Source organism: Rattus norvegicus, chromosome 2 (assembly GCF_021556685.1).
Source record: "Rattus norvegicus strain SHRSP/BbbUtx chromosome 2, alternate assembly SHRSP_T2T, whole genome shotgun sequence".
NCBI lineage: Eukaryota > Metazoa > Chordata > Mammalia > Rodentia > Muridae > Rattus > Rattus norvegicus.
Window position 1 is genome coordinate 133,851,368 of NC_141535.1, and position 7,848 is coordinate 133,859,215.

Here is a 7,848-nt window from a genome sequence, read left to right on the forward strand (position 1 = left end):
GGAATCCAGCCTTGGCAGGATCCAGGGCTTCTCCTTCCTCTGGTGCTCAACAAGGCCATCTTCTGCTATATATGCAGCTGGAGCCATGGGTCTGTCCATGTATACTCTCTGGATGGTGGTTTAGGCCCTAGGAGCTCTGGTTGGTTGATATTGTAGTTCTTATGGGGTTGCAAACCCCTTCAGCTCCTTCAATCCCTTCTCTAACTCCTCCAATGGGGACCTCGATATAATAAAAATCATGAGAAAAAGTAATAAATAGTATCCGTAAGAACATGAGGTTACAACATTCAAATGAGCCAACAAATACAAGATATAGAATATACTTTCAAAATAAAATGAAGACTTAGAAAAAAAGCCTTAATTTGAAATGACAACATAAATAAATCATGACATACAAATTAACAAGGAATAATTTAGAAATGTAACTTATAGTTGAGCATGTTAAATTTTAGAGAAGATTAGCTATTGTGGAACACTAGAAAATAATAATGACAATACAAAAATGGTTGTGCAAAAAAGTACTAAGGGGTTAGTGAGGCTTAATACTCACCTTGACTAAATTCTGCATCACCTGGGATCTCCCCCTTTCTGTGTCTACCCTGAATAACATGACTTCTTGTAGACAGTATACATTGTTGGTGAAAGTTCTGTGGGGAGATTGGTATCCCTATCGCTCCACTGGGATTCATGGAAAAAGGAGTTGGCCTTTTCAGGTTCTGTATTCCCAATGGCATGAGTCACAGCTAAGGTTACCTCCTTATCCCAGATCTCTGTCTCATCCTGGAGATGCCCCACCTCCCTAGCCCCATCAGCTGCATATTTCCATTCATTCTCATGGCCATCTGGCCATCTTCCTGTTCCTCTGCACATTTTATCCTGCACACTCTCTGGATACCCTCTCTCACCCAGTTCCCTCCCTACCTCTGCCTCCTCTTACTATTTTATTTCCCTGTCTACATGTGATTCAAGCATTCTCACTTGTGCCTTCCTTCTGATTTTCTTTGGATCTGTAGAGTATAGTAGCATGGGTAACCTGCATTTAAAGCTAATACTCCCTTTTAAGTGAGTACACACCACACATTTTCTTTTGGAGCAGAGACTGAGGGAATTGCCAACTAATAACTGGCCAAACTTGAGACCCATCCCATGGGCAAGCACCAACCCCTGGCACCATTGATGATACTCTGTTATGCTTTGTGGACAAGAGTCTAGCTGGCATGGCTGTCCTCTGAGAGGTTTCACTGCAGCTGACCCAGACAGATACGGACTCCCATAGCAAAACAGTGGAGCTTGGAGACTCTTATGGAAGAATGGGAAGGAGGATTTTGGGCCCTGAAGGGGATAGGAACTTCACAGCAAGACCAATAGAGTCAATTTACTTGGACCCTGCGGGCTCTCAGAGACTGAACCACCAACAAAAGAACATTCTTGGGCTGTACCTTGACCTCCCCACACATATATAATAGATGTGCAGGTTGGTCTTCATGTTGGTCCTAAACAACTAGAGCTGAGCTATCCCAAAAGCTGTTTTCTGTCTTTGGGATGTGATCTTCTAGCTGGGCTGCCTTGTTTGGCCTCAGTGGGAGAGGATGCATCTATCCTTGCAGAGACTTGATGTGCCAGGGTGGGGGAATACCCAGGAGAAAGCTCCCAATGCTCAGAGCAGAAGGGGAAGAAGGATGGAGAGAAAGATTGTGGGGTATTGTCTGGGAGAAGAGAAGTGAGTAAGATGTAAAGTGAATAAGTAAAATATTATTAATTTAAAATTTTTAAAAAGAAAATGCCTTCTTAAAGATCTAACAGAATCAGTAATAGTCATTCTGAATTTGAGCAGCACCATCACATAGGCTGGATCTCAAACCAAATAAGAGCTACTGTACTTGTCTCCAAATTTAATGTGACAAGATTTCCCATGTCCTTGCCACCAGTCTTTCACACTGTGATGAACCTTTTACCTTCCTTTGTGAGCCAAGACAAATGCTTCATTCATGAAGTTGCACTCGTCATGTATTCATACCAATAGGGAAAGTTAACTGATGTGAGTGGGAACTAAGAAAGGGATGGGGCTACTGCTGTGATAAGCCTGACCAGAAGACCTAAGCTTTTGGATCTAGTATAGAATAGGATTTGGAAAAAAGACATTTTATCTAGCGGAGCCCTAGTTTTAGGGAATTCTACCAGAAATTCAGCTAGAGGACAATTGCACTATATTCTGGAGAAAATGAAATCTGCACTTTGCCAATGTCCTCAGAAATTTAGTAAAAGTAAATTTGACTAACCTTTTTCACAGAGAGATTCAGATAGCACCCAAGCTAGTCCACAGACTCTGTTTACTAAGAGTTACCTAGTATAGGATGCACAGGAAAGGCTAATTCAGGAGATTATCCTCAAACTAACAAAAAGAAACAAAACTAACAAAAAGAAAGTGTTCTCAACTGAGACAACTAATAAATGCATCTTGATAGCAATATCCTATTCACAGAAGGTTCTAACATGTGGAAATACAAATTCATTAGAAAAGACATAATAATTTGTTTGTTTTATCAAATTGGATATTTTACATATTTACCAAATGTTATCCCCTTTTCTGGTTTCCCCTTGGGAACCTCCTTATCCCATCTCCCCTCCCCCTGCTTCTATGAGGGTGCTCCCCTCCCACCCTCCAACTCCCACCTCACCTCCCTGGCATTCCTCTTCTCGGGAATCAAGCCTTACAGGACCAAGGTCCTCTCCTCCTGCTGAAGCCAGACAATACCATCCTCTGCTACTTATGTGGCTGGCGCCATGCTTCCCTCCATGTGTATTCTTTGGTTCATGGTTTAGTCCCTAGGAGCTCTGGGGGAAGAGGGGTGAGTCTTGTGGTTGATGTTGTTCTTCCTATGGTGTTGCAAACCCCTTCAGTTCCTTCAGTTCTTTCTCTAACTTCTCCATTGGGGTCTCCATGCTCAGTCCAATGGTTGGTTGTGAGCATATGGCTCTGTATTTGTCAGGTTCTGGTAGAACATCTTAGGAGACAGCTACAAAGTCTCCTGTCAGCATGTACTTCTTGGCATCTACACTAGTGTCTGGGTTTGGTACTGTATATGGAATGGATCCCCAGTTGGGGCTATCTCTGGATGACCTTTCCTTCAGTCTCTGCTTCACACTTTGTCCCAATATTTCCGTTAGACAGGAACCATTCTGGGTTAAAAATTTGAAGATGAGTGGGTGGCTCCATACCCCAACCACAAGCTTTGCCTAACCTCTGAATATGGCTTCTACAGGTTCTCTCCCCTTCATCGGGCATTTCAGCTAATCTCATCCCTGTTTAGTCCTGGGAGCCTCTTGCTTTCCTGGCATCTGGGACTTGCTGGTGGCTACCCCGGATTCCACCTCCCCCATCTCTGTTCAAATTCCTGACTCTCTGTATATCATTCTACCTCCTCCCATATCTGATCCTTCCCCCTTTTTTCCCCTTCCTGTTCTCTCTTCCTCCTAAGTCCCTCCCACCCTCTACCTCCTGTGAATATTTTGTTCCCCCTTCTAAGAAGGACTGAAGAATCTACACTTTGGTCTTCCTTCTTCTTGAGCTTGAGGTGGTCTGTGAATTGTATCTTAGGTATTCCAAGCTTTTGTGCTAATATCCACTTATCAGTGAATTCATACCACGTGTGTTCTTTTGTGACTGGGTTACCTCACTCAGGATGATATTTTCTAGTTCTATTCATTTGCCTAAGAATTTCATGAAGTCATTGTTTTTAATAATTGAGTAATATTCCATTGTGTAGATGTACCACATTTTCTGTATCCATTCCTCTGTTGAAGGGCATCTGGGTTCTTTCCAGCTTCTGGTTATTATAAATAAGGCTGCTATGAAGGAGATACTTCATGATGAATAATGGCTTAGAGAATTGCTTTTCCAGGTGCAACTTCTGAGCCTCACAGGGATCTTTAGGCCTCTGCTAGAAGGGGCAATATTACATTCTGATTAACCAGCTGACCTAGCAACAAGACTCAGATGGTACTGAGATTTGTAGCCATGAAAGATGCTAAGAGTTGGGGGAATCAACAAGGCTTGGACAACGTTTGCAGAAGCCTATCAAGAAGGTTAATATGTGGCATTGTTGGAAACTCTGTACAGAACCCCTTAAAGATCCTTACCTGAGGCCAGAAAGGTAAAACCTTCAAAGAATAATTCAGAGTCTGTGGTCAAAGAGTATGAGACTGGAGAGTGTGTTGAAACCAGTGCTTAGAAGGGGAAGTGACAAAAGCAAGTTACAGAAGACAAGGTGCAGGGAGAAAAGATTTTTAATTCTCAACTAATTTCTTTTTTATTTAGCTCAAGAGCCACATTGGCTGATCATTTCTATCTCTATAAACCCAACCTATAAAAATCCCTCACAGACAGGTTGGAAGCTTGTATGATACCTGGTTTTAGATCTTGTCACCTTGCCAAGCAAACTGACCAGCACAGCATCTAACAGATGTATGGAGGGTGATTGAAAATAAGCAAGGAAAGGCATATGGCTGGCTTAAGTCTTCACTGCTAATGCTTGACTTAAAAGAACTGAGAGAGTAAATGCAGAAGGTAAATAAAGAAAGCAGATGAGTATTAAACAATGCAGAATGCCAGAGATCGATGCTGAAGTGGAGCTAATCTTGTTTGACAGTGTAAGCTAAATAGCAATTGAATAAGTAATAAGCATAATACCAATGCTGTTTGCTTTGACACCACAAAATGACAAGATTTTCAAAGATTACCTTTATTGTCAGTATTATTATTCTCTAGTGATTGTAGGTAGAAAAGACTAATTTTAAGCAATCATTTCCTTAGATACATCTCCTGGGAAATTTTCTCAACAAGCTCACTTCAAATAAGATGCATTCTCTGTAAAATGTAGTGTAAATCAGGAAATAGTGAAAGTGGAGAGCCTCCAATCAGAAGTTAAAATAATTTAGCACCATTCTGGATTATATTAAGGGTCAATTTCATCTTTTTGCCCAAAGACTAAATTAACCTACTTAATTGTAAGTTGTTACACATCCAGTTTCTTTTGTTATTGTCACTCCACGATTAATACTGGAAAGCACCTAGTGAGGCTCTGCTCTAAGGATTCCGCAAGCATTCTTGCACTCAAATCACCTGGAGCCATTCATTGGTGCATAAGGAGTTGCCTATCTTTGAGCTTCCATGGAGAATGAAAAAGAGCACATACAACATTACCAGATACAGATACATAGATCAAAACAGAACACGAGCCTAAGTAGACTAGTTTTACTGAAGCAGACATCTAACCAGCATGCCGTTCCTTTTACCTATCCAGCAGGCAGCACTTAAGCGTTGGTGTAAAGAATTAAATTGACAGTTATTTCCTTTAACAAGCAGACTTGATAAAGGTGTGCGTTGATTTTGCTCAAGAATGATGCGTATTTCACCACTGTTTTCTATACCTTAGTCTATCCACTGGTATGAAGAGAATGATCAGGAAACTAAACAACTTATTACTTTAAAATAAAAATCAGAACAATTACAAGTCAGGAGGAACCTGAACAATTTAGGTATGGCCTTCAGCAATCACTTCTTAGGTCACAGTTAGAAAACAGGAGTGATATTATTCACATACACAACACTTTTAGTCTTTTCAGGAAGTAGTTGAAAAATCTAGCAATTCAGATTCAACTTCAAGTTAGGAATAGATTCTGAAAACATACTGATACCTTCTAACGACACATATAAAGCTCCAATTTATCTTCCCAATAATTTTAACAGGCTGATGTAACCACTCTACAGTGGTTGTTAGAGTGCTTGCCTATCCTTCCTTAATGCTAGCTCTACCAAAGTGGAAGCAGGAGGAACAGAAGTTCAAGGTCATCCAAAGCTACAAAACCGAAAGGAAGTCTGGGATTCACCAAAACCTGTCTCAAGGGAGTAGCTATGTATTATTTTTCCTAAAGAATATCAAAGCAGTGAGGTGTTTGTCGCCCATGTTGAGTGTGTGTGTGTGTGTGTGTGTGTGTGTGTGTGTGTGTGTGTGTGTGTGAGTGCACATGAGCATGGGGGCACTAGGCTTGTTGTAAGTGACTTCCCCCTTCCCTCCACCCCTCTCCTCCCAGGTTGCTGCTCCCTGGGCCTTAGGAATAATGCACTGGAACAAAAACTTAGGGATTACATCAGAGACAGCTTTCACAGTTTGCGGGACTCAGTCCCATCACTCCAAGGACAGAACACATCCCGAGCCCAAATGCTAGACAAAGCAACAGAGTATATCCAGTGTATGAGAAGGAAAAACCATACGCACCAGAAAGATGTTGATGTCCTCAAGTGGCAGAATGCTCTTCTGGAGCAACAAGTCCACACACTGGAGAACGCAAGATTAAGTGCCCAACTGCAGACCAACTACCCCTCCTCAGACAACAGCCTCTACACCAACACCAAGGGAGGCACCTTCGACCTGAGCTAGAGTCCAAGAGTAAGGAGCTCCAGAACAGGACAAAACAGCAGATGGAGGCCAGCTAAGACATGTGGACAGGCCAACGAGAAACTGTTTGCTCACCCTTTGCAGCCTCCTTTAGTTCACTAGAACTCTCAGAACCATTGAGAAGACTTTCTTTTCCTTTTCTATTGTTATTTTGCATAGAAGCTCTTGGACAACAGCTCTCATCCTCTGCCCTGTGTCACTATTTTTAAACGTATGCCTTTCAGGAATTCCTGTCCCCACCAGAAATATTAAACCAAAACACCATAACTTGGCAGCTCTTTTTGTGGAGGACAGATGGCTGGCCAGACCTCTGAGTACATAGATGGTGTCCTGACCACCCTACCAGCTTTTCCAGCCCTTAGAGCATGTGCCTGGAGAATGCCTGCTCTGCTAAATTCTCCTCCCGGTCCCTTCTCACCTCTGTTTGGTGGACTTCGTGAATCTCTGAACTGATCTCCTTTGACAAGATGACAAGATTAGAGTAATTAGAACTAACCCTCTCTCCTTTGTAAGAATTATTTTTGAAAAGTGGTCTCTCCTGTTGAAAGACCAGATTCCTGAAGAAGTTTGTGTGGTAGAGAAGGAACGTGGGGACAGCTTAGCAGCACCTTGGCCCAGTCACTCTCTTCAGCTGTTTAAGCCTGCCCAGCCAGCCTTCCAGAAGGCCACGTACCACTGGTATGTATAGGAGACTGCAGTGAAACGGCTCCCAGGAGTGGGTTGGCTACTGTGGGTGGGCTGGGAGGGAGTTCAGGTGGGGTAGAGGTTTTGTATTAAGAGCCAGTGATGATGTTTTGATATTTATTTCCTGCTACTGAAATTTGAATCTGAATATAATGCCCATATTTCTGACGATGTTGATATAGTAAAGTGACAGATTCATTAAGTAATGATCAAATCTTCATTTCTTTCTGTGTGCATTTCTAAGAAACAGAGCTAACTCTTTTGTAGGTAAACACCAAGAGCGACTTACCTGGTACTAAACCCACAGCCCAGCCCAGCCTCCTGCCCTCCTTCTTTCCTCCTGACCTGGAACTTGTCCCCATGGTGTGATCCAGCCCTGGCTCAGGCTATGATCAGCAGATCCCAGTGAAGGGTTTCCCATCTTTAGGCTTCATTTCTATGTCTTTTTCCTACTCTGTTGCCGGCATTTGCTGATTTCTAGTGTATACTTTGTATTCTCAGTCGGTTTTTTATTCCATTCCATGGAAATAAAAAGTATGTTATACAAGAAATTAAAATATCAAAGCATGATTTGAGTCTGGGGCAGAAGCTACTGAGACCTTAGGTTATATGTTTCTGCAAGGACCTTGGGGACAGACTTTTGTAAGAAAGACATGAAAATTACCAGTGTCATATGAAAATTAATATAGAATTTAAGATAATTTCA

At 42.1% G+C, this 7,848-nt stretch overlaps 1 pseudogene; it reads left to right on the forward strand.

Moving 5' to 3' along the window:
- The first annotated feature begins 5,279 nt into the window (after positions 1 to 5,279).
- LOC148006684 (protein max pseudogene) lies at positions 5,280 to 6,440 on the forward strand (annotated as a pseudogene).
- The last annotated feature ends 1,408 nt before the right edge of the window (positions 6,441 to 7,848 follow it).